The sequence below is a fragment of the Schistocerca nitens genome, chromosome 6 (assembly GCF_023898315.1).
Source record: "Schistocerca nitens isolate TAMUIC-IGC-003100 chromosome 6, iqSchNite1.1, whole genome shotgun sequence".
Classification (NCBI taxonomy): domain Eukaryota; kingdom Metazoa; phylum Arthropoda; class Insecta; order Orthoptera; family Acrididae; genus Schistocerca; species Schistocerca nitens.
The window spans coordinates 277506203-277532523 of NC_064619.1; positions in this window are offsets into that span (position 1 = coordinate 277506203).

Below are 26321 nucleotides of genomic sequence, written 5' to 3' on the forward strand. Positions count from 1 at the left end.
TGCGTGTGGGATGCAAGGCCTCATCCTTGACTCGGTGGATATAAGAAGACGATAGCATGAAACCCAGCTGGTCAGAGGTCGGGGATACCAGTCCACGCACGGACAAGGTTGCCTGCGCTGGACGCAGATGTTACTCCGTTTTTTGTAGTGTAGGCGCGTCGGCAGTGATAAGCGGCCGCGATAGAAAGCAAGAAACGCAGTCTTAATATGGAAGAGCCGTTCTCTCTTATCATCTGCCAACGTCCACGCGCAAAATGATTCTTCTGTGACGCAAATTAAATGAACAAAATATTATCGGTTACAGTAAAAACAAAAACAAGAGGAACTGATGCTGCTTGGAGACTTTTGTGAACTTTTCACAGCAGTTTATACCTGATACGGGTATACTGTTGACAAAGGTACCCTCGCCGCTCTGTAGGTAGAACCCGTTCCTGAAAAACACTAACCTCAAACCGAACTCAGTCCTGTGATCAGAGCTTACTTGCCCAGCCAGTCTTCATTATAATATTGTAGGGAAGGTAGTTAGCGGTCCACTCCTGAAATAAATTTATAGTTTAACATGCAACCATTCTTCTTCTTATTCTTCCGCATATTTGTATTATGATAGGTTTCAACTGAAAGCCTACATCGTGTCCTGTGCTGACTTTATGTGTTTGTTGGCCAATTTCTAATGTTGTTCGTCATTTCAATTCTCTTCCTACCTCTTCCTCACATTTCTTCCACTTTTCGCTCTATAATTCTTCGTTGCAGACAGCTCTTGCGACGAGACATTTTTCTCTCTCTGATCATTTCCAATAATTCTCTTTCTTCCCCTATTTTCTTAACTACCTCTTCGTTCTCAAGTCTGTCAGTTCACTTCATCTTAGGCACTCTTCTCCATAGCCACATCTCAAAACTTTCTAAATATGTACTTCTCTGTTTTTAAATGTTCGTGATTGTTGTATAGTTCTACACTACAAACATAACATATAGCAATTCTCATCTCCATTGAAATTCTTCTAGCTGTTAGTATCTCCTTTACAAAAGCTGTCTTTCCCACAAATATCTTCATTTCTTCTGTGCAGCCTCCGTTCTGTGTCATTATACTTCTCATATCCAGAAATGATTTTACTTGTTCTTTTCTTTCTAAGAATATATTAAACGGCTCTTCCTTCTTGCATATTCTCATTACTTATGACTTTCTTATATTTATCTCCAGTCCATACTCCTCGTCCCTTCCTGCAACAACTCTTCAACATCTGCTGTCGCTCCTCTTCTGATGCCATGAGTACTACATGATCATCCGCTTATTTTGTAGTCTTCATCCTTTCTCCTCCAATTACGATGCCTCTTTTATCCTCTGCAGCCTTACCTATTATTTCTCCTTCATATAAGTTGAGAGGCTTTGGTAACAACCTTGCCTTACACCTCTTCCAATGGTCATCTCTTCCATCTCCCCATTCCCTACTCTGTCACTTTATACTTTGTGTACATCGCTTTTATTAACCTTCTATCTTCTCAGTCGTACTAACATCTTCTAAAAACTTTCAACAGTATACTCCAGTTGACTCTTTAGAACGCCTTTTCCCAGTCTATATAACAAATACATATCTTCTTGTTCATTTCGATCATCCTTTCTCCAAACATCCTCAGACCACCTATAGCATCTCCCGTTCCTCTATCCTTTCTGAACCCGAACGGATATTTCTCAGTATTTTACTCGGTTTTCTTCTCACTTCCCTTTAGTAAAACCGTAGGCAAAACCTTTTTAACACGGCTCAAAAACTAATTGGCCTACAGTCCTTCCATTCTTTTGCTTTACGCTTTCTTAGCTAAAATAGTCGTAGATAGTATAATATGCTTTTTAACTTATGAAAAACGCGTTTTGTCCGGAGAGGGCGTCATCAGGTTATGTTAAAAAATCAGAAATTCTTCTGTCAAAAAGCATCCGTCAAGAAGGCGTGACATGCGCAGAACAGGACCTGTCGTCGCCTCCATGACATTGTCTTTTAGTACTTTTTATTCGGTATCTGCCTTCTAGACAGAATTTTTTTTGGCGCAAAATTTTCCGCTTTTTTTCATAACCTGATGATGCCCTATCCGGGCGAAACGCCTTGTTCTTAACTTAATAAAGAATATTGTGCAACCTACGACTCTTTTTCAGATAGCAGCAATAGAAGATTGCTGTACCACCAAGCCAAGATGGAATGGAATAATTCTTAGCTAAAGGTACTAGAATGCTCTTAAGTAGATCTTGAGACCAAAATCCTGTGTCATAAATATTGTTTACTACATCAATCAACCTGGCTATTGGATTCTGACCTAAGAGTTTCAATGGCTAAGATGGTATTCTGTTACAACCCCATGCTGTCTCTTCCCAGAGCTCTTGAATTACTTTCACCAACTCCCATTTCAGTATCTTAGGACCTAGGTCTTCTTACATTTTTTCCCCTTTTTATTTATCAATTTTTCCACAACTGGATGTTTTAGTGTGCTTCACAGAGAGAGGTGGCAAAGTGATTAAGACACTTGGGAGACCCAGAGTCCATACTCCAAAATTAGGTTTCTGTGTTTTCCCTCAATCACTTTCATGGCAAGCCCTTAGACACAGAGCATTCTGGGAACACTTCTAAGAATGTTAGTGGTGGACCTCGCATCATATCTGAATTATCTGTCATGAACTAGAAGACAAGAAAAATACAGCTTTCATAGCTTGTTCAATGCTAGATGCAATTATCTTCTGCTTCTGTTTGCTGGAATGTAACAACTTCAGACAGTTTTTAACAGTGTTTGTAACATGTCTTTACTAATGGATTAGTCAGCTTCTGGCTACGACACTAGAGATTCCTTCAACATTCAGAAAGTAGTCTGTAGAACATGTATAAATGCATCAAACCGACTAGTGGTAAGCGACAAAATAATGCACAAAAAAAATGCTTATTGGCAAAGGGTTCAGCAGGTATCTGCGTCTTTAGTGATTTGTCACCTTTAGCGTAAGTAAGTATTCCATCCGCCATCCGCCATAAAAATAGCATCGTCTCGTCAACAAGTTTTTTCTGCGCTATTTTCGAGCGCTTTACAAAATTGCAAATGTTGTAAAACAGTTCTCCCATTTCTTAGAATATAATTCTGCGTTGTTGAAAAATTTCAGAGCAATTCCAATATCTTATCTACATCTTACATCTAATTCTCCAAGAGTAACTCGGGGACAAAAGGATAAACATATCTTGCACATAACATCGACGAATTTGTGACCGAGTTACTCTATTTTGTTAAATAATCAACTGTTGTCATTTGGAGACATACTGTACAAAATTTCAAAAATAATCCACAAAAAAAAAACAAGTAAAAATACAAAGTACCTGGAATAATAGCAAAGGAACCTGACCAACTAAAGCATGCATAGCTTCTTTTACATGCAAATGTCTCATAAAACTGAAAATATGATGTGCTTTAATCTCTCACATTGCAACGGCTGCAGAGCGCTTCTGGTCGCCTGAAGTGCTAATCTTTAGCAGGCCGCCTGAAGTACTAATCTTTAGCAGAATAGTGCTAAAGAACGTGTAATTCTTTCAATACAAAAATTGCCTCAGCTACTTGTATTAACAACCTATCATTTTGATAAGATTTTCGATCTGTAAGGCGTACCTATCACTGCGATATTATGGGCAGAATTTTCCCAACGGCAGTTTTACATGTCACCAACAGCAGCATAAATTATATACGTCATAGAAAATGTAGCTGTTTAGCAATAGAAAGTTTCATTTTAATGTAATAAGGCAGTGTATTTTATCATAACATATACGATTGCTCGGGAAAAACAGACATGTAAACAAACAAGCAGGCTGTTGTGCAATCTCGCCCATACAGAAACGGTATCAGATTGGGAAGACCCGTAAGGTCGCTGCTTACAAATACGATCGACGCAAGACGGTGACAAACACACAAAATAATGCGTAGTGCACAGAAGTAAACACATTGTTTTTTTCACTTGTCAGAATTAATTACGGGGAACTATGAGAGTTGTTTACGTTTTGTGTTATTGCCGCTTCTTCTCCTTCACATATGACGGGAAAAAATACGCGATCGTGCGGCTACAGGCTGTCACTTCACCACCGTACGCTCATTTCCACAACTCCTTTGAATTTCCGTACTCATCTCAGACGCTGAGTTGAATATCCCATTTACTTGCTTTCGTTGGAACTTACTGCTTCACGTAGGTTAGACAACCCTGAATAGCTGATTATGACCCCGATGTTTGATCCTTATGATAGGTAAAGTTTTGCAGTTGAAATTTTTACGCACTGATTTCTGCAGCTCACTATAAAGCATCCACGCAAGAACGATAGCTGGCATGCATTCATAAATGAGTAGTCGGTGTTGTCATTCATTTATTGCCATCCTATATTACTTACTCAAGCGGACCTAGTACATCAAATATACCCAAAATCTATACATCATGTTATGTTGTAGCTGTATATAACTGGAAATGCAAAAAGAAAGTGAACGTGATACAAAGGCAGAAAAAAAAGAAAATGAGAAGAAGAAGGAAGACAGACGAGGATAAAGAAATTCAACTTGAAGCATATGGGACATCAGTGAGAAGTAAATGCTGAGGCAATGTGGTTTGAAGAAGGGAGATTCGTATTCGTATTACGAGACAGAAGGACTTGGTAAAAATATGTGTAATATAGGGAGATGGCTCTGAGCATTATGGGACTTAACATCTGAGGTCATCAGTCCCCTACAACTTAGAACAACTTAAACCTAAGTAACCTAAGGACGTCACACACACCCATGCCCGAGGCAGGATTCGAACCTGCGACGGTAGCGGTTGCGCGGTTCCAGACTGAAGCGCCTGGAACCGCTCGGCCACATCGGCCGGCTAGTAAAATAGGGAGAAATCGAGGTAATTTAGAAGGGAAAACTCGAGTGACTCGGAGTTGATAATAATGTAGGAGTGCTATATTAGAGCACAGGGATGTGTGATTGCGATTACCGAGGAGATTTTGGCGCAACTTAGTGTCAATGACAAAGTGACCATGGAGATGCGTATCGGTTGCGCATCTCTTTCGGCAATTATATCGAGGACGAACCGCTGTATATTACCGCTGCTTGGACCTTTTTTGTAAGTTTACGCAGTAGTGACGACAAGTAATGCAAGATTCTGAAGTAGGTATTTTACTTGTCGTGTGTGCGGAGGAAAGTTCCCCTATTTTCGTGACATACGTAGGGTCGCGTATACTTTCTGGCAAACGGAATTGTGTTTTCAGCCTAAGTAATGAACTAAAAAGGGTTTCTGTGTTAACTGGAATGATGTATATGATGTACAGTATAAATATGAATTTATGCGGGCTGCTCTCATCTCATACGTCTTGAAAATCCTCAGTAAAAGTGGGACCATGCAACGTTTCGATATGCTTTTAGGCATTCTTAGTGACGTAGAGTGACATAGCTCTCTGGAACTGCAAGCGATTTTATTGTTTTGGTTTAGTGCTCCAAGTGTCAAAAGTTTTAATATATTGGCACGATGCGTTAGTAATAGGTTATTTCAGTGAATAAGTGCCATTGTCGGTTCGTAACTCTCAGCATATTTTCCGGGAGAACGTTTGTCTTCTACCATCCAAATTCTGTCCGCACGAATTCCTTTACTGTGCCAACCTTCTCATCGCACAGTAGCAGTTGCAACCTATATCGTACTAAATTATTTGCTGGATGTGTTCCAATTTTTGCCTTCCGGTACAGTTTTAGCCTCTACAGTTCCCTTTAATAGCATTAAAGTGCTGATGTGTTCAAATGGCTCTGAGCACTATGGGACTTAACATCTGAGGTCATCAGTCTCCTAGAACTTAGAACTACTTAAACCTAACTAACCTAAGGACATCACACACATCCATGCCCGAGGCAGGATTCGAGCCTGCGGTTCCAGACTGAAGTGCCTAGAATCGCTCTGCCACTGCGTTCGGCGTCGCGCCGCGATTAATGAGTATAACAGGCTGGGGCACTACGAATGTAGTGCGGGACAATACGTTGAGAATGTGGGTTTCGCGGGAGGAGTGCCAGTGATAAATTCCTGCGGTCTCGCTATACTGTGTGTCCTCGGTGGCTCAGATGGATAGAGCGTCTGCCATGTAAGCAGGAGATCCCGGGTTCGAGTCCCGGTGGGGGCACACATTTTCATCTGTCCCCGTTGAGGTATGTCAACGCCTGTAAGCAGCTAAGGGTGTTCATTTCATTGAAATTTCACCTTGATGCGTAAGACTCTTGTCTTGGAATTACAGCTAGGTTCCTTGTGCTTTGAAATGTAGTTGGCCTTTGGCTGTGCTGCGGTGAGGACGAGCTGTTTGTGTTCCTGCCACGGAGCGAGCGCTCGTGTTGTTTACATCGTACTTGACCGTTTCGCGCGTGCCGTACTCAGCATATAGATCACTATGGCGCACCAATACAGAAAATCGACGCTCAAATTTACGTTCCGCAACGAGTTTGCACGGCCCAAAGCACTCGAAATCGAACGATTTCTACGAGAAGAAGTTAAAATCCCGGCGACCGACATTCTCGGCATTTACTTGTCAATTGTGAGTAGCATCCTATATGTCAAGATCATCAACGACGCAACATGTGAACGGATTCTTAGGGAAACGAAACAGGGCCTCCGTTTCTGCCATGCTGATGGCAATGTGGGGACTGTGCACGTCGATTATTCTGGGATGGGACTTCACACGATCAGACTTTTCGAGCTACCGGCGGAGGACGTCGTGACAGCGCTGCGCCCCTACGGCACGGTGCATGATCATATTGCGGAAAAATGGACGGAGTCCACCAGGTCCGAATAGAACTTAACAGACATGTACCTTCATATCTGAATATCGGTGGCTGCCGTGCCATCGTCATCTACGATGGGCAACCGAAGACCTGCTCTGGTTGTGGGAAGGAGGGACACCTCAGATCCGAATGTATCCAACGTCGAATCACTCAACTACCGCCGGCTGACGCGGACCCGCCATCGCAGCTGACGCTGCTTCCCGAGATTTATGCAGCAGCCCTCACGACAGCTACCACTTCACCACGACAGCCGACATCCACTGTTGGGTCGCGGCTCCATCCTCCAATATAGGGCGATGACGACACACCCGTTCCACAAGCTACGGATTCAACCCCGATGCCCCCGCCCCCGTCGACGGATAACAAGATACATGGAGATAGCATGGCCGTAGACTCGCTTATTGTGCCTACGGCTGCCTTTGTGCCGGAACGTCGTGAATCTTTGCCATCGTCTGACACAGAAGGACACACCAGGAAGCAACGCTCTCCGAAGCGACGGAAGCGGAGCGTAGAGCAACTTCCGAATGGGATGCGACACAGCCTCCAGAGGACGACGATTCCACCTTCAATGATGACGCTACCACAGAGGCAGCCGCCATTTGCTGCAGTGTGGCACCACCGAACGGAACTGAGGACAAACCACACATATTTACAGTGGCAAATCGGATGCCGATATACAGGATAGATGCTGCCCACCACCTTATGAAGCACCCATGCCGTGTCCTGAGGAAGCTAGGGAAGCCGATCTCGCTTTGAGTTCCCCGACGTGGGCGGATGACCACGACGACGACGGCACGATGCAAGTTACGCCAACAGGGCCCACGCCATTGGCGCCCGCTCTCTAGAAAGGACTGCAGGTGAGATTTGGGGGGGGATGCGGAGGTGTCAATACAGTCAGAAGCGTCATAGGTCATTCCAGTCTTAATGGATAACTTAGCACCTGCGGTTCGGCAACAAGCTTATAGTATCGCCACGCTTAACCTCAACACGATACGAACGGCAGTGAAGATCCAGTTGCTGCGTGAGATGCTTCGTTCATAGGATGCTGACATTGCCCTGTTGCAAGAAGTGTATATAGCGGCCCTCCCCGTTTTCTACGGTTATGTGACATATATGTCACCGGCGGACCGAAATGGCAGCGGTACGGCAATACTAGTGCGCGACGGAATTGCCATCGAGGAAGTGACTTACCTTCCGTCGGGAAGGGGGCTGGCGATCACAGCACTGGGCACGCGCGTCATTAACATTTACGCTCCATCAGGAACTGACCAACGCCGCGAACGATCGCGGTTCTACTCGGAGGATATCCCCCCCCCCCCTGCCCCTCTTTGTCAGTCGCTTCGATCAATATATCTTCGGCGGCGACTTTAACTGTGTGCTCCACCCCAAAGACCAAGTCCCACATTTCTCGACTTGTCAAGAACTTCGGCTCCTGGTTCGAGATATGCCTCTCACCGACAAGTGGGAGACAGTGCACGGTGACCGTCCCGGGCCGACATATCTTACTATGCTTCTCACCGACAAGTGGGAGACAGTGCACGGTGACCGTCCCGGGCCGACATATCTTACTAGTTACTCAGCCAGTCGCCTAGACCGCATTTATGTCTCGCGAGCTGTAGCGCCGGGAGTATCGGACGCTGAATTTTGGCAGCTTGCCTTCTCCGATCATAGCGCTTTCATATGCACACTCACTCTACAGCAGCAGCGGATATGGCGCAGCCGAGGACCCTGGAAGCTGGATGTGGCACATCTTCAAGCCCCGGAATGCCGTAAGATTATCGCCAACACATGGATGGATTGCGAACGTCGTCTTCCCCGATACCCTTCGACTCTAGCATGATGGGTGGAATGTGCAAAACCAGCGTTTCGGCGAGTGCTAACACAGTTCGGAAAAGATATCGTAGCGTGGCATCGTCACACATTGGACTTTTATTACACGATGCTCCGCGAACTCGCCAGCCAACCACCATCTCAAAACGGACAAATGGAAAGCCGCCGAATGAAAGGTAAAATATTGTCTCTTACGAGGAAACGTTTGGAGGCGGTCGTCGTGCGATCGCGACGTCAAGACCGAGCGGAAGGAGAAAACCCGTCTATGCATCACATCGTGCTCGACAGCCGCCGACGCCGACAGCAGCTCATCACGGACCCCATATTGCAGGTGGTAGGGTCGTAATGACTCAGGCGGGGTTTACAGACGCCTTTGCAGATCACTATCGCCGGTTTTACGACGAGGTGAATACAGAGGAAGCGGACGATCACGACATACTGCAGCACGTGTCGCACACCCTCGACAATGCAGCAGCGGCGACGCTGTTACCTGGACTTACACGGGACTACATCGAGGACGCGCTTAACAAGGGAGCGCTCAACAAATCTCCCGGGCAAGACGGACTGCCGCTCGAGTTTTATCGGACTTTCCGCGATCTAATGATGCCCCGATGGATCGTCATGTACCAAGAACTGATGATCCCCAGTTCCAACGTGTCACCTGGATTCGTGGAAGGTCTCCCCATTCCAGAGGTCGGACGGTCGAGGACTACAGGCCAATTACAATGCTCAATTCGGACTACAAAATCTTCGCCCGACTACTAGCCATCCGCGTAAAGAAGGTACTGCCCCTCCTCCTCTCCATGGAGCAAACGACACAGGGCGGAGTGACCAACATGCAAACGGCAACCAGCGAATACAGGGATTTAATAGCCATCGCCACATCCTGTCGCTTTCGAGCTGCTCTGATCTCCATTGATTTCGACCACGCCTTCGACAGAGTTCACCACAAGTTTCTTCTGTCCGTTATGGCCCGCATGGGCTTCCCGCCTGACTTTCTCGTCATCTTTCAGCGCCTTTCCCGTGGAGCTGCATCCCGTGTACTGGTGAATGGACGGATTGCTGGTCCCTTTCCGATCCGACGGTCAGTTCGCCAAGGATGCCCACTCTCCATGATCCTTTACGCGATCGCACTCGAACCACTTGTCGGAGGGTTGAAAAACAGGCTCTCGGGCATGTCATTGAGGGATCACACATTTCACTGCAGGATATATGCTGATGACCTTCTGTTACTTGTCCGATCTGTTGAAGAGGTACGTTCGGTGATATAATGTATCAATCGCTATGGATCGGCAGCGGGCAGCCTCATGAAAGTGGCCAAGTCGGCTGCGATGCCCATTGGGAGAGGTCTACAGGAGGACGCTTTAGCTCCACTCTCACTAGTCAACAAGATCCGGTTCCTGGGCATAACATTTACACAGGATGTGCGCCGCACGGCTGCCATGAGCTATGCACGATTGCTACAGGCAATACGCACAGAAGTTCGCCGAAACCTACTTCGACGGATGGACCTCCTACAGCGTGTGGAATACCTCAACCTTCATGTGGCGACTAAGATGATCCACATTGCTCAGGTCCTACCGATATCGACAGCGATGGCACACAGACTGCAAGCAGCGTTTGGATATTACCTTACCGCCGGACACCTATTCAAAGTCCGCTACGGCCGGCCGCGGTGGTCTAGAGGTTCTAGGCGCTCAGTCCGGAACCGCGCGACTGCTACGGTCGCAGGTTCGAATCCTGCCTCGGGCATGGATGTGTGTGATGTCCTTAGGTTAGTTAGGTTTAAGTAGTTCTAAGTTCTAGGGGAATGATGACCACAGATGTTAAGTCCCATAGTGCTCAGAGCCATTTGAACCATTTTTGAAAGTCCGCTACGAAACACTCACCCTCCCTCCGCGTGATGGCGGACTAGGACTTATAAATGTACGAGTGAGAGCTACAGCATTATACTTGTGCGCAATGATGAAATTGTGGACCCACAAAGATGCTTCCCTTACGGGACGTCTGTTAGAGGAATTGCTGCCGGCATCTCTTCTGCAACCTGTCACGATTGCGCACATTACACCCTCACTCTCGCACCTCTCGGCATTTATTCTTGAGTATAGTTACGTGCACCCAGACCTCCCCAACACTCGCACTCCCAAGGCGAGAGACGTTTACAGGCTGCTGCTAAGGTCCATCCCTCGCAATGTGATTGAGAGGAAGAGCCCTACGACCCTATGGCCTGCAGTGTGGAGAGCGGTCCAGAAACCGTTCCTCCCCACGGGGGTATGAGCCACATGGTACCAGGTGGTGAACGGGAAGGTTGTAACACGACAAAGGCTGCACGCTATTGGGATGACGGATTCCCCCCTTTGCCCACGTTGCCACCTCGAGGATACTGACGAACACCGTTTAACATGTGGATCGGCGTTAGAGGTATGGCTGCTAGTGCAGAAGATCCTCGCCTGCTACCTACGTATCGCGCCTCGCACAATTGAGCCACGGCTCCTCCTTTGTCCAGAGGATACTTATTTCCCACCTGCGAAGACTCACGCTCTCACATGGTTTAAAGGCATGTCCATATACTACCTCTTTCGAGATGATGAGAAGATGGTACTTGATTACTGGCAATTTCTCCAGGACAGTCATAGCACACTTGAGTGTACACCCCGATACCGACAACTATTTGCGCAGTGTCTTCGATAACCCCCCTCAGAGTTGGGGAGTATCGGGCAGAGGATGACCGCCGTCATGGAGCTTCACACGCTGCGAAATGTGTTTATCAATTTGGAACATGGAATCTGTTCGCAGATGAGCCACGCACATGGAATGGCGTGCGGGATTTGGTTACATTTTTCTGTCTTTATTATCTATCAGCATACTATTAATTTTAAATTCTATTTCATAGTTTAGAAGGAACTCTTGTTCTGTTGTTGCTACGGATGTACATTCTAATTTTGTTTGTCATAACTGAAAGACGCCTTTTTCCATTTAAAAAAAAAAGTTGGTAGAGACAAAATTTACAATTACAACAAATAAAAAAATAAAAATGTTGGTAGAGAACTTAAAAAAATGTAAAAAATGGGAAGGCAACCCCTAGCGTAAAGCGGTAAATCTGGGTTCGATTCTTGGTCCGGTACAGATTTTCATTGTTAAAGAAAAAAAAATAGGGCGTCTGCCATCTAAGCAGAAGATCCCGGGTTCGAGTCCCGGTGGGAGCACAGGCACACATTTTCATCTGTCTCCGTTTACGTATGTCAACGCCTGTAAGCAGCTAAGGGTGTTCATTTCATTGAAATTTCACCTTGATGGTAAGACTCTGGTCTTGGAATTACAGTTGGGTTTCTTGTACTTTGAAACATACTTTGAATAAAGAAATTTTCGTAGGTGTGCAACATTGTCAAAGCTAATTTCTGCAGTCGGTTGCAAAACAGCTATTTTGGCTATTTACTCAGATATTCTATACCATTTTCACATCACTGTCAAAGAAATACACTGTAAAAGAATGTCCTCTTCTCCTAGCAACCAGCCTGACATATTTGTAATTAATTATATAACTTGTCCAACATGTATTTTGCAGTCAATCACTGACAGTCTGTTTTGTTTAGCTATTTGATTGATTGAACACTGTCTGTGGGACATTACCGAACGACTAGCAATCACATGGTCTATAAAGTGATTAGAAATCCATACCAGTCGTTTTCCTGTGCAAATGTAACATCTATAACATGATAGAAATCTGTCACAGGGATCAAAATCTCCTTTGTTTTCATTATAAATGTTCAAATGTGTGTGAAATCTTATGGGACTTAACTGCTAAGATCATCAGTCCCTAAGCTTACACACTACTTAACACACACACCCATGCCCGAGGGAGGATTCGAACCTCCGCCGGGATCAGCCGCACAGTCCATGACTTCAGCGCCTTAGAACGCTCAGCTAATCCCGCGCGGCCCTTTTCATCATAGAGTTTCAGTGTAATTGTTATCTGTATTATGACGTGAGGTCCACGTTCGAGGACGTTCATGAAGTGTGGTATTTCATAGTAATGAACTAAATTTATGCAACTGTGAACTAATTCTCACCATCTAGATAATAAACAAAGATTCTGAATCTAATATTTAGGTATAATAATTGCTTATAAATCTTTCGAAACACACGAATGGTTTTTTGAAAGATACTACGTTCAAGTAATAAGACTATGAACAACAATGTCCACTCTTGTGTAACATCTTTCTATAACTGGAAAAATCCAAGTATTTTTGGAGAAAAATATAATGACTAAAAGTCCACGTTGGTGGCATGCATGTCCCAGTCATCCGTAGAATGTAGACATAGAATCGCAACAGTTTTATACTTTAATATTAGAATCCTGTGAGGAGTTTATATTCACCGGCTTATTGCCGAAGTATACGGTTTAGGGCTTCCCAAGCGACGGGTCGTTTAGGGACGAAGCTGAAGATAGGACGGAACAGAGACATCTGAAGATAGGACAGAACAAAGACATGGAAGGAAATCGGCTGTGTCCTGTAAGGAGGAACCATCCCGGAATTCGCCTTAAACGATTTAGGAATTCCCCGTAAACCTGTAAGAAATCTAAAAATCTAAAGACCCCCGCAGAATATAAGTCTGGTGTCTTAACCACTGCGTCGTCTTGCTCGCTCTCTACTTTCTTTAGCAGAGAAAAGTCATTGTTCTCAAGACTGCTGGGTCAACCAGTAACTTTCTGCTATGTCCCGATTCCTCTACGGAACACATCATCAATACTTCAGTCTTTGCGCGTGCTTGACGTCACAAGCAACTGAGAAAAATCTCTAATTAGTATACAAGTGCATCCTCGCTTTATAGCAATTGTGGAAAAACTGAAAATAACGCGAGCTAAGAACGACCGAGGATTGTTGACTAAACATATAATAAAGGTGAACTAGGTGCACGCGATCCACGCCGTCCGAGCAGGCCTTAAACGCCCAGTGGTACCGACCGACCACCGTATCTTCCTCAGACCGTAGGCGTCATTGGATATGGATATGGAGGGGCATGCGGTAGGGATGACTGTTACCGCTGCAACAACCAGTTTTCGGTCATATGTTTTTTTTTTCAACGCCAGAGTAATCGGCTGTTAAAACTGCTCAAAACAATCGGTTTCTGAAATAACCGATTTTGTTTTTTTTATCCCAATTATTTTCTGTAATAAACTCGAACAAAAATTGAAAATTTTGGCTCCCTCAGTTTCAAGCCACGCAGAATCAAAATATTAAATTAAGAAGACAAATAAAAGAGAACTTAACACGTCCACCATTCGCTGCTTTTCTCTAAAAGTGATAAGTGGTTGTCTACTACCAAAAAAAGTCACCAGTATTCTCCAATTGATTATAATTTTTTGAATCTTTTCTCAAAAATCATGTTGTAATCGGGTATCATACCGCTATTCGGACATTACGTATAGTCAGTGCTAAAGGGTGAACACTGAGTTTGAACAGCTCTATTTTTCGCGTTAATTTTTCAGTTTCCGAAGGCTGCAAGCAGATAAGGGTATGTTATGTAGACACAGACAGCAGATCAGCTGCGTTCTATTTTTATTGTTAACTATGAATGAACTGTTAAGTTTTTATTCTCATATCGTTGTACAATTGTGGCTCCTGTTTTTAATCTCTTAAAACAAATGGAGCATTGTACGTCATTGACACCGCACTTTCAAATGCTTGCAGACTAGGGATAGTGTCATTCTGTACCACAACTGATGTATGACGCCGACAGTTAGAAACTACCATACAGACCAGATGGAGCAAATCTTGCACTCTGTATGAGCACCCGTACCGTGTAGCAGGCCGCTTCACGTGGTAAAAGGTACATTATCGTGTCAGCAATGCTTTTCCAGTTCTTATGCCATGTGTTTGTTGCTCGTTTCTGTCGGCACTGTTATTAAAATAGCACCGATAGCGTTTCTCATTTTCTATAATAACCTAATATCTCAAATCAATGTGAATTTTCCGAATAGAAACTACACGTTCTAAAAAAAAGATTTCTTTAGAAGCGTAAAATTTTAGCACTACTGCTATGGCTAATTGATGTTTCGATTTTTTCCGGTTATTAGTAAAAAAGGAAATCACCTGTTATAGTCAAGACCAGACAAGTACCGAAAAATACCGATTATTCAGAATTAAATAGAGACATCTGTTTTAACCCCGGTTTTTCCCATCCCTAACATTTGTCAGCACATCGCTATCCTGGTCGTTGCCAGTTTTCCTGATCAGTACATAATCCACAGCTTAAGCAAATTTGTGAAATATATCGTTTTGCAATGTATTCCCTGATCGCGTGCTTTACTTCTCATCTATGTTCCCCAACCGTAGAAGGAAGTGAAACACAAAGGAGTTTTGTAGACGGAGAGCAAAAACGCAAGCACGGAATATCACCAAATTTATGTGTTTTGTAGAACGTTTTCATTCTTTTTCTTACATTTAGTGACTCATTCAATGTTCGTCAACTAATATCCACTGAACTGTAGCTAATAAAAAACAGGTATCTGAGAGGACATTGACTGACGATTCCTTGATGTTTCTTTTTCGAGTGCCTCTGAAGAAGCTAGGAAAATTTTAGTGACACGTCAATATTCTTTCACTTTTATTCCATCTATATTTTCGATTCTTGAGTATTTCCTCATCAGTTTTCCAACGTGGACCAGTGAAAAACAGTTTACCTACATGACGTTTGCTTGCTCTTGGGACAAAAGCTTGGAGCTTACATATAAACGTCTAGGTGTTCATGTTGACTGTGCTTACTTTTTACAGATTGGGAGATGGACTCTGAGAAGATAGTACATAAAAAGGAACTCATTTAGTTTCGCAGCCAAGATTTATGAGCTGCCATGCTGTTTCGTGATAGCACATAGCTATCTTAAAAGTGCTCGCTGTTATTTTTTTCTCTATCGATCCACTCAAACATTTCATCATATATTTCTATACTGAGTGGTGGGTGTGCAATTGCGTACCAGTCTTATTTATTACCGACAACAACTCAGACCTAAAACAATATATTTGAGCGCGCGGATAGTGAACAAAATTAGTTTTTTATAACACACAAATCGATGTAACGAAAGAAATACCATGAACCCGAAACTTATGTGACTTAAATGAAACTAATGAAAATTTTTCTCAAGGGCGGTCCTCATCCTTCCAACAGAGTATACCGTTAGCAGCACCATCATTGTAGATGCTGTTGTTATTTATCGCCGTTGGACACTCGTAAGGAACGTAAATCGTACTTAGTATAAATTAAATGCAAAAGTGATGCTACTGCACTCCGTCTTAGAGGCCACGAGTGGCCTACCGGAACCATCCGACCGCCGTGTCATCCTCGGTGGAGGATGCGGATAGGAGGGGCGTTTGGTCAGCACACCGCTCTCCCGTTCGTAAGATGGTATTCTTGACCGAAGCCGCTACTATTCGGACGAGTAGCTCCTCAATTGGCATCACGAGGCTGAGTGCACCCCGAAAAATGGCAACAGCGCATGGCGGCCTGGATGGTCACCCATCCAAGTACCGACCACTCCCGACAACGCGTAACCTCGGTGATCTGACGGGAACCGGTGTATCCACTGCGGCAAGGCCGTTGCCTAAAAGTGATGCTACAGGTGTTTTAATGGTTCAAATGGCTCTGAGCACTATGCGACTTAACTTCTGAGGTCATCAGTCGCCTAGAACTTAGAACTAATTAAACCTAACTAACCTAAGGACATCACACACATCCATGCCCAAGGCAGGATTCGAACCTGCGACCGTAGCGGTCACGCGGTTCCAGACTGTAGCGCCTAGAACCGCACGGCAACTCCGGCCGGCAGGTGATTTAATTTTCATTTCATATTTTATGAAGTGTGGCAGCAATGAAACACAACGCTCAATTTGATTTATATGTTTAAAAATGGGAGGAGGCACAACAAACTTGCGACATCATGTAAGGAATAAAAACATCCACAGTGTTTCTTGGAAGATAAGGCACATTTGATTGATGTACCTATAATTTTGTTGACGTGCTATGAACTTGTAATTATAACTGAAACGTTAATTTTGTGTTTCTTCTGGGTGAAAAGTTGATACCATCCAAAAATGATGATGCAGGATGTCATCAACTTGTGATCTTTCGTTCTTGCTGTTGCCACGTCCATCACCTTAGCCGTCGCAGTCTTTGCTGGAGACAGTGAGACCAATTTCTGCCGAAGCTTCGACCCCATATCGACCATTATCTCCTTCACCTTCGTTAGAATTTTTCAGTTTTTGCTCGAAGATTTCGTTTATTACTGGAAGTAAAGCAATAAAAAAAACGAAAGTCGTTTACTTAAAAAACCGGTTATTTTGAGAGGTTTCAACTGCCAGGCAGTACAGGAGACGAAAAGAACCGGTATAACCGAAAACCGGCGATATCTGCCGTCCCTGGTTTGAACGCTTGTGCGGAACGACACTTCTGCGGATTGGCATTTCTGCGAAACTTGGGTCTCTCGCTCGGGTAAGCGGCTTTTCGCAGGTAGCAAACAGGCACATTAAGGATTTGATTATCATTATAATGTAGTATTCTGCCTACTGGCAGGACTGTGTCTTCGTACGGAGAATTTCTGATGCCAGTGTTCTCTGTCTTCAGCTTCTTCCTTCAGTCTGCTGTATCTCTTTACATCTTCCACGTCATCCAAAAGTTGAATTCTTATTTTTCCTCGTCCTACCGTTCCTTTAATTTTCCCTTCAATGAGTTCGCGTATGAGTCCTCCGTGTCCAGGTATATGTCCGATCAAGTTGGCCTTTCTCTGAAAAATTGTATTCAGAATGTCTCTCTTCTACTCTTAATCATTGATTTAAAGGAATGCTAAGGAAGGATTAGTATAACTTTGTGCAACAGCCAGTAGGAGCTCCTTGTGACTTAGCTGGGCAGAAAGAGTTGGTTCGAGATTAATTCAGGTCAGTGTAGCAAATGTCATTGTGTAACAGAGATGCTCGCGGACTATCTGGATGAAAGCCGACGTGGTCCTCGCTGAAGACTGTTGGGTAAATTCGGTAAGACCCTCTCGTAAGGATCATGAGAGACGTGCGTGCAGAGCATGTAGTGATGGAATAAGACAGAAAAGCGGTGATTTTGGCGCGGCGTATCTCCGCTACGTACAGTGGCTTCATGTTATTAACTTCGAAAGCCAAAATTCGACTGAAACGAAGGAAATATTGGCAAAATTGACATAATGTCCTGGGAAAAAATTCATATGAAACATTTTCAGGTCTGTAGACGACAGGAAAGGATCAACATATACTCTACGAAATATATAATGTTACGTGATGGTATCATCAAAACATCAGAAGTACCACAAGCTCGTGATTGCATCAGTAACAAGGGTAACATGCCCAGTCACCAGAAAACGTTTCTTTTTACCAAACCACTATTTTACTCTGTGACATAGCATGTAGAATTTGCTGATAGTTGGAAAAATTACTCTTGCAACCGATACAGTCACGTACGTTCTGGTACTTTTGATGTTTGGTGATGGCATAATATGACAAAATTATGTATTTCGTAGAGTATTTGCTGATTATACTTATTTTAGTATTGTCTATAGATCTGAAAATGGTTCAGGTTTAACCGAAACTGGTCAGTTAAAAACATTAATAATATAAAAACCGACATTAAAGAATTTTTTAAGCAATATTTTACAGACGAAGTATTCCTATGGCTACTGGAGCAACATACTATGTTTTCTTAAGATTTGAGTGCAACATTCGATTGTCTGATCACGTCAGTCTTGCCTGTTCTCAAATAGAGTGAATGGGATCCTCCATATTGCACGGACCGCAACAATCAGTCGTAGTTTCGATGTCAAGAACAGTTCTAAAGTGAGCGGCGGTACAGTATCTGAACGGACACTGCGGTTTCCGCAGCCCCTGTTTCCTTCATAGGTTTCATATTAGTTGGTGTCCTCAGTATCCCTCCTGGCATATCAAATAATCACCCTCATTCCATAATATAATGAGCAATACAAGATCTGATGAGAGTACCGTCTTGCTGTGCTTGCCTGTAAAATTTCTCGGCTTCCTTCTCCATTTTAACACTTATAAGAAACTAATCCGCTAACTTGCGACTGTTACAAAATTAAGCCACGTTCAGTAACAGACTAAAGCTAGTACTATTTTCTGCGTGGCTTTCATCTCTGCAAATCCCAGTTTGTTTTTCTGCTGTCCAACGACGAACCAACATATCTGCCGCATTCCACATAAAAAAAAGGTTGAAATGGCTCTGAGCACTATGGGACTCAACTGCTGAGGTCATTAGTCCCCTAGAACTTAGAACTAGTTAAACCTAACTAACCTAAGGACATCACAAACATCCATGCCCGAGGCAGGATTCGAACCTGCGACCGTAGCGGTCTTGATTCCACATATTCAACACTATTGCAGCGTTCATAAACACGCACAACTCTGGTGTAACGTTCTGCAATATTTATTATTCATTTCAAAAATCTGTTTACCGCTGTACATCATCACCAGATACAAAGATAAGTATGTGGTGCAGTTAATTTCTGTTGGATCAAAGGTTTTAAATTTGTACATTTACAGAGTATCTCCATTTCCAGAGATAAAAAAGTTAATGTTAAACTTAGGAAAAAAACACAAGAGAGTTTAAATGTCATTAAAATATGTGACACATTTACTAACTGACTGTATACAAAGTACAACTGCTGTTCGTAGAAGAATATAAATTAAACAGTAAACTTTGGTGACATGTTCCAATGAGCGGGTAGTTGAACAAAATAATGTTATCCTTAATAGTCCTAAATTAATAGTAAGATTAAGCTGGTAAGTGAAACAGCTGTGACTATACAAAGTAAAATTTTTTAACATAACAAGAGTAATTATAGTAACTGAAACAAAGGAAAATGGAACATGCGAGTAAGAGGGGTGATTTACAACATGTCGTGGGTGGGGTTACGAGTAGTATCTGCAGCTGCAAGTGGCGAGAAAGGGAACTTGTCTGGTCGTTCAGTACTAAGCTTGAGCTGCTGTACGTGTGTTTATTAATTTCCATTATTTCAAGGTAGTTGAAGATGAACTATTTTGAAATAATGTAAATTAATAAACGTATTTTCATCAGTCCCATTTCTCACCACTTGTGGTCAGTATGTTCACCACTAAGTTGTAAACTGATGCAAGCCGTATCATTGAGAATAAAATTCTTGGTGTTTCGACAGATGTCTCCTCAATCGTCTTCAGGAGTAATTTCAGGAGTAGTTTCAAAAGATGAGAAACTCGTCGTAACCTTCCGTGATCCGATTCGTAAATACAGTGCCGCGATCCGATTCGTAAATACAGTGCCGCGACAGCAGACTGCACTTATATCTCGCATTTCATTGACACGAGCCCTCTTGTTAATTTTGACATTTGATTCCACGTGTCTCGCCGACAATGCCTGTCGGAGACGAGAACGGAAGTGACGGGAACAGGCGGACCGTAATCGGATTCAAACAGCCACGAGTCTTCTCCTCAGGCCGGCGGTCTGTTGTCGGCTGGCATTGTGGCGAGAGCCACCCTCGGGGGCCGGGGAGCCTATTACCTGCGCTCCCTTTCTTGCGGAGGACGAGCGGGGGTGTTGTTGCGACCGTAAATCCGAAATAAATTGCCGCGCGCCGCGTCGCGGCCGAGCGCTCGGGCCCTGGAGTTTTTCTGCAGGCCGACCGGCCCGCAGGTAGGCGGGTCGACACGGACGCGGCGTGCTGTGCTGTGCTGTGCTGTGCTGTGCCGCGGCGTGGCGTCGCGGGGTGTGGTGTGGTGTGGCGTGGCGTAGTGTGCTGGGCTTGATGGATGTCGGCGCGCTATCGGCCCGGCCTCGTCGTTAATAGCGCTCGTCTCGCAACGCGGCTCGCCGCCCCAGGCCCCGCGATGTATTTTCTGGGATGACAACTTGCCCCTGTCACCACGAAACGAGGTCAAAGTTGCCGGAACACGCCCAAGCCAGACGTGGTCGCCTCGGTTTGGTTCAAATGGCTCTGAGCACTATGGGACTCAACTGCTGAGGTTATTAGTCCCCTAGAACTTAGAACTAGTTAAACCTAACTAACCTAAGGACATCACAAACATCCATGCCCGAGGCAGGATTCGAACCTGCGACCGTAGCGGTCTTGCGGTTCCAGGCTGCAGCGCCTTTAACCGCACGGCCACTTCGGCCGGCTCGCCTCGGTTTTGTGGACGAAAAATCATCTTCATAATAGACACCAGAGTCGAATGCAGGATTTTGGTCTGGGGTGAGGCGTTGAGCCCATAGAAATTGTAGGTTCGTTTGAGCAGTTGTCAGAGCGCGCCAGAAAACAGACCTTACTGGGCATGCGCAGCTACAATGACGTACACAGCCCGTGCTTGGTATCTGCTCTGCTCATACTCTTTTCGCCTCATTTCTGTTTGGAATTTCGTGCGTGGTGGGACGTCACGTGGCCATGTACAAACCTGCGGCATGTTGAAACTTCCCGGCAGATTAAAATTGTGTGCCAGACTGAGACTCGAATTCGCGACCTTTGCCTTTCGCGGGCAAGTATCTTTTCTTCCAGGAGTACTAGTTCTGCAAGGTTCGCAGGAGAGCTTCTGCGAAGTTCGGAAGGTAGGAGACGAGGTACTGGCGGAATTAATGCTGTGCGGACGGGGCTTGAGTCGTGCTAGGGTTGCTCAGTTGGTAGAGCACTTGCCCGCGAAAGGCAAAGGCCCCGAGTTCGAGTCTCGGTCCGGCACACAGTTTTAATCTGCCAGGAAGTTTCATATCAGCGCACACTCCGCTGGAGAGTGAAAATCTCATTCTGCGGCATGTTGTTGAGAGGGCATAGGGAGTTTATCATTTTCTACCCAGATAAGGAATGCAAATAAGGAATCAGTTCTTGATGCAATATTCATTTCAAAACTAGACTCTACAGCTCAAATTATCCTAACGTGTTTCTATGTGGTGACTTTAACATAGAATTTTTTTTTTATATTCGTACTCTGCAATATTCTTACGTAGCATCTCCAGTCAGGTTTACTTTTACACAGCACTGCAAAAAGCTAGCAAGGAGGAATACAAATTTATTGCAAAAATAAAAGAAACAGTTCCTCGCGTTGCTTTCACCAGAATAAAGGTCAATACATTACTTCATGACTAGTTCAAAATGTGTAAAAAAAAAAAAAAACCATGGTTGTCTGTCAGGCAAAGAAGAAACTGTACAACTGACAGTTTATATTCTTCCCTAATAAAGCCATGTGGGGAGTTAAAATGATAAAACACGGTATGCTGGCAGTCTAAAATTTAGCACTTAATGGCAGTCCATAAATTTAAGATGTGAACGGCACAAATTAAGAAATAAAGTCAACCCTAGAAGAAGTACTAGACAAGTGTCCTGTGATCGAAAAACATTGTGTTTCACGGAAGGCAGATTTGTAAAATTCTGCTAAAGCTGCCAATATATTCGAAACAAAATATTTAATTCAAAACTACTGAACAAATTCAAGTGAGTATTTACGTATGTTCGTACGTATAGAACGTTGAGAGATCTTACAATGTGATATAAAAGAAATCGGACATCAGAGACTACTCCAAGAGCATCGGAATTTCGTAAACCATACTAAAATGCTTAATTCGGTTTAAAGTGCATATTTGTATGTTGAGATTCACACTGAAGTACCTGATCTTTAGCTTTTCTATGTGGTTTTCGGGATACCAATTTTCTTGGAGTATCACTACTGTATTGTCTCATGTTTGGTTCTCTATTATGTTATAATGCCATTCGTGCCAGATATTGAAAATGTACACTAGAAATTGAACGAAGTTGAAACTGCTAAACAGTGTGGAATGAAACGCTTCGTTTCAAATAAATTGATTGCCTCGGTGGAAAAGAATAATTGAAGCAAATTTCTCTTGCAAACCGACAAAAATAACTTCATTAAGGCGATTAATGGTTGATTACTAATAATGTGGAAATAATACAAGATTAGAAAATTGAAACTACTAACTTATTTTAGTGTTCCATGATTAAGGAGATGTATATTAATTCACATGATGGCTCCTGGCCACAGAAAGCCGTTTTGTTTTCATTTGACGTGTGAGCTATAAACGGAGAGAGAACAGCAGTATCATGAAACATATACGCGGGTCACGTGTAGAATAACCCTCCTCCTGCTCAGCCCCCCTCCCCTTCGACCCCTCGCCGCACCTCCACTATAACTCAGATTGCCCTGCGCATGCGTGAATATGGCAGATTGGGCGCGCCAGAAATATTTTTCCGGGTAGCATCTGGCTACCTGCTTCTACTGCTAATAAGGCAAACAGCCACAGTTCAAGTAACCAGAAGCTGGAGAAGGCTCTGCCCACACTCGAATTCAGCTCTGCGCATGCACACGAGCACGCTGTCAACTGCTCAAACGAACCTTGTGTTTTAAGTTCTCTAGAGTAAATAAACGCTTTCCTTAATCTGTTGAAATACCAACTACAAGAGCGAGAAAATTAGACCCCTAAAGCTATTTTGCAAAGGATCTCTCTCTCTCTGTTTCTTTTTTTTTATTAGACTAAGAAGAAACAAGTGTGGTTCTGAGGGAGGGGGGGGGGGAAAGTGCACCACCCCCCCTACCCCCTTAATTTCACCTCTGGTACCTATCTACGGCTCTTCTAGAGCAAAATAAATAAATAAATAAAAATTTGTAAGTACAATAGTTTCCTGTTAGAATTCTTGAACTGCTTAGCACGATTTCGTCATCAGAGAAACAAAAACTGGAGCTCTGCTGGTCGGTGCGTGGCAAATTAGACCCCTTACCCATTAATTAGGTAGGCAAGTTAGCGCATGGGCAGACTGGAGTTAGATATAGTAGGAATTAGTGCAGTGTGGCGTCAGAAATAACAGGACTTTTGATCAAGTGAATATAGGTTATCGACCCAGAATTAGGTATGGGTAAAATGAGACAGAATCTAGACATGCAGGACGCTGCTATGAATAACATAGCAACCGCATTATCGAAGTCAATATAGACAGATACAAAGCCAACACCCGGTAGAATAGTACAAGTTTTTATGCATATTAGCTCAGCAGATGATGAAGAGTTTGCAAGAAGGTATTATGCGATAAAAATATTTTAGGTATGGTTAAGAGAAAAGAGAATTAAATAATTATGAGGAACTGGAATTAGATACAAGGAAAAGGCGGAGAAGGAAAAATACAGGATAATGTTGATTATTATGACATGAGATATTGGAAATAGGAGATTAGTTATGCTGTTTGGGGAGCAAATTAACTGATAATGGTTGAAGTGAGAGAAAACAGAAATCGGAGTGATTAAAGTGATAAAATCGATTCTAATATGGAAAAATTTGTACACGAATCCAGTCTTACTTTTGCTTGAATTATCATTTTTCGTCTATTACTCATTTCGATACGAAGATCAGGCGATCTTCATACCCAATGCCCGTGGGTGTAGTACTTGGCCCTGTCAGACAGGTAATGTAATTATTTACGGTGATCTAGACGCAAATAGATTTTAATAATTACAAAGAGCACGGCGTCCCCATGACATTATTTACTCTTTTCTTAACCATACTTAACTAAAGTACCACCACCAGCGATTAAACTCATGTACGCTGAATTTTAAGTTCACCGCATTAAATTACGGTAACATTTGGCATCAAACTGAGAGGAAGATATGAAAATAAAAACGCAGTTTTTTTTTAAAGAACTACCACCATGAATATAAACAGCGCTGTATTAGAGGCACATTTGCATACCTTTTGATAGATGTTCATGATACGCTCGCACTGATTTTGGTGAATCTTTTAGCTGTATGATTCTATGTTCGTCCTCATATGTTCCGCTACTGATAATCTGTATGGTGGTTTATTTCAAAATGCTTAGCCATGGACGTTAATTCCTACCCCATGTGCCTTAAGCCGCTTCGACGAAGGCGTGTAAAGAACATCTCTTTTCCTTTCCAAGTGTTCCCTCATTTGCTCCGTCGCTGAGTGGGGAACGAACGTTGGACCTCCACTTTAATACACAACAGTAATAACCACTAGACCCAAGAGACTGCCAGTCTGCTGTGAATTTTGTGGACTGTTCACACGTAACAAGGAAAAAAGACACAATAACTGCGGCTTCACCGCTGCACTCCAGTAGTCGCCTAATGACGCAGAGCGTGCGCCGGCATAACAAGTGCGATCAGAACGCTAGGGGCTGAGAGGAGAGGCCGGGAGCCGGAGGTGAGTACACGGAACCCTAAATTAAGTAAATGGGCAAAATAATAGGCTAGCGGCGCGCGCCGCGGCACGGCTTCATCAGCGGGGCACGTGCGCCGGCCGCTATCTGCGATGAGAGCAGCCGCGTCCAATCACATTGCGGGCCGTAAGTATATTACGTAATTGAGCGAAAACGCCATAAATCCGTCGCCCCGTGGGCTTGGTGGCAGCGTGCCGTCTGCGCACGCCAGTGGCCGTCAGCTAGCGTAGCGTGCCTTTGTAATGAGGCCACTCTCGCGTGGTCAACAGACTCATTCGTTTCTGACATAAACAGAGAGAAACACTACTAGGATTATTTTATGTTTATCCGCGTTCACAGTTCTACAGTAAATGACGACTTTTTCGCCTAGAGTGTTATTAAATGTATTTATTTATGTGATCGAAGCACTTTTCTTGGCTATGTTTGCTTCCTCATATGTAATAAGGAAATGTAGTGCAGCCTCGAACAACCACAGTTTTTCTTGATTTACTACACGTACGTGTTTCGGTGACGCTTCTCCATCTTCAGTGGGTTTTATTCATTACCTGTTGAACAGTATACATAGAATTTATGCATTACGATATTTACCAGTTTTTTGTGAGTGTAGTATTTACATTCCTATAGGTATTGACAGAAATACACTACTGGCCATTAAAATCGCTACACCACGAAGATGATGTGCTACAGACGCGAAATTTAACCGACAGGATGAAGATGCTGTGATATGCAAATGATTAGCTTTTCAGAGCATTCACACAAGGTTGGCGCCGGTGACGACACCTACAACGTGCTGAAATGAGGAAAGTTTCCAACCGATTTCTCATACACTAACATCAGTTGACCGGCGTTACCTAGTGAAACGTTGTTGTGATGCCTCGTGTAAGGAGGAGAAATGCGTACCATCACGTTTCCGACTTTGATAAAGGTCGGATTGTAGCCTATCGCGATTGCGGTTTATCGTATCGCGACACTGCTGCTCGTATTGGTCGAGATCCAATGAGTGTTAGCAGAATATAGAATCGGTGGGTTCAGGAAGGTAATACGGAACGCAGTGCTGGATCCCAACGGCCTCGTACACTAGCAGTCGAGATGACAGGCATCTTATGCGCATGGCTGTAACGGATCGTGCAGCCACGTCTCGATCCCTGAGTCAGCAGATGGGGACGTTTGCAAGACAACAACCATCTGCATGAACAGTTCGACGACGTTTGCAGCAGCATGGACTATCAGCTGGGAGACCATGGTTCCGTGTCCCCTTGACGCTGCATCACAGACAGGAGCGCCTGCGATGGTGTACTCAACGACGAAACTGGGTGCACGAATGGCAAAACGTCATTTTTTCGGATGAATCCAGTTTCTGTTTACAGCATCGTGATGGTCACATCCGTGTTTGGCGACATCGCGGTGAACGCACATTGGAAGCGTGTATTCGTCATCGCCATACTGGCGTATCACCCGGCGT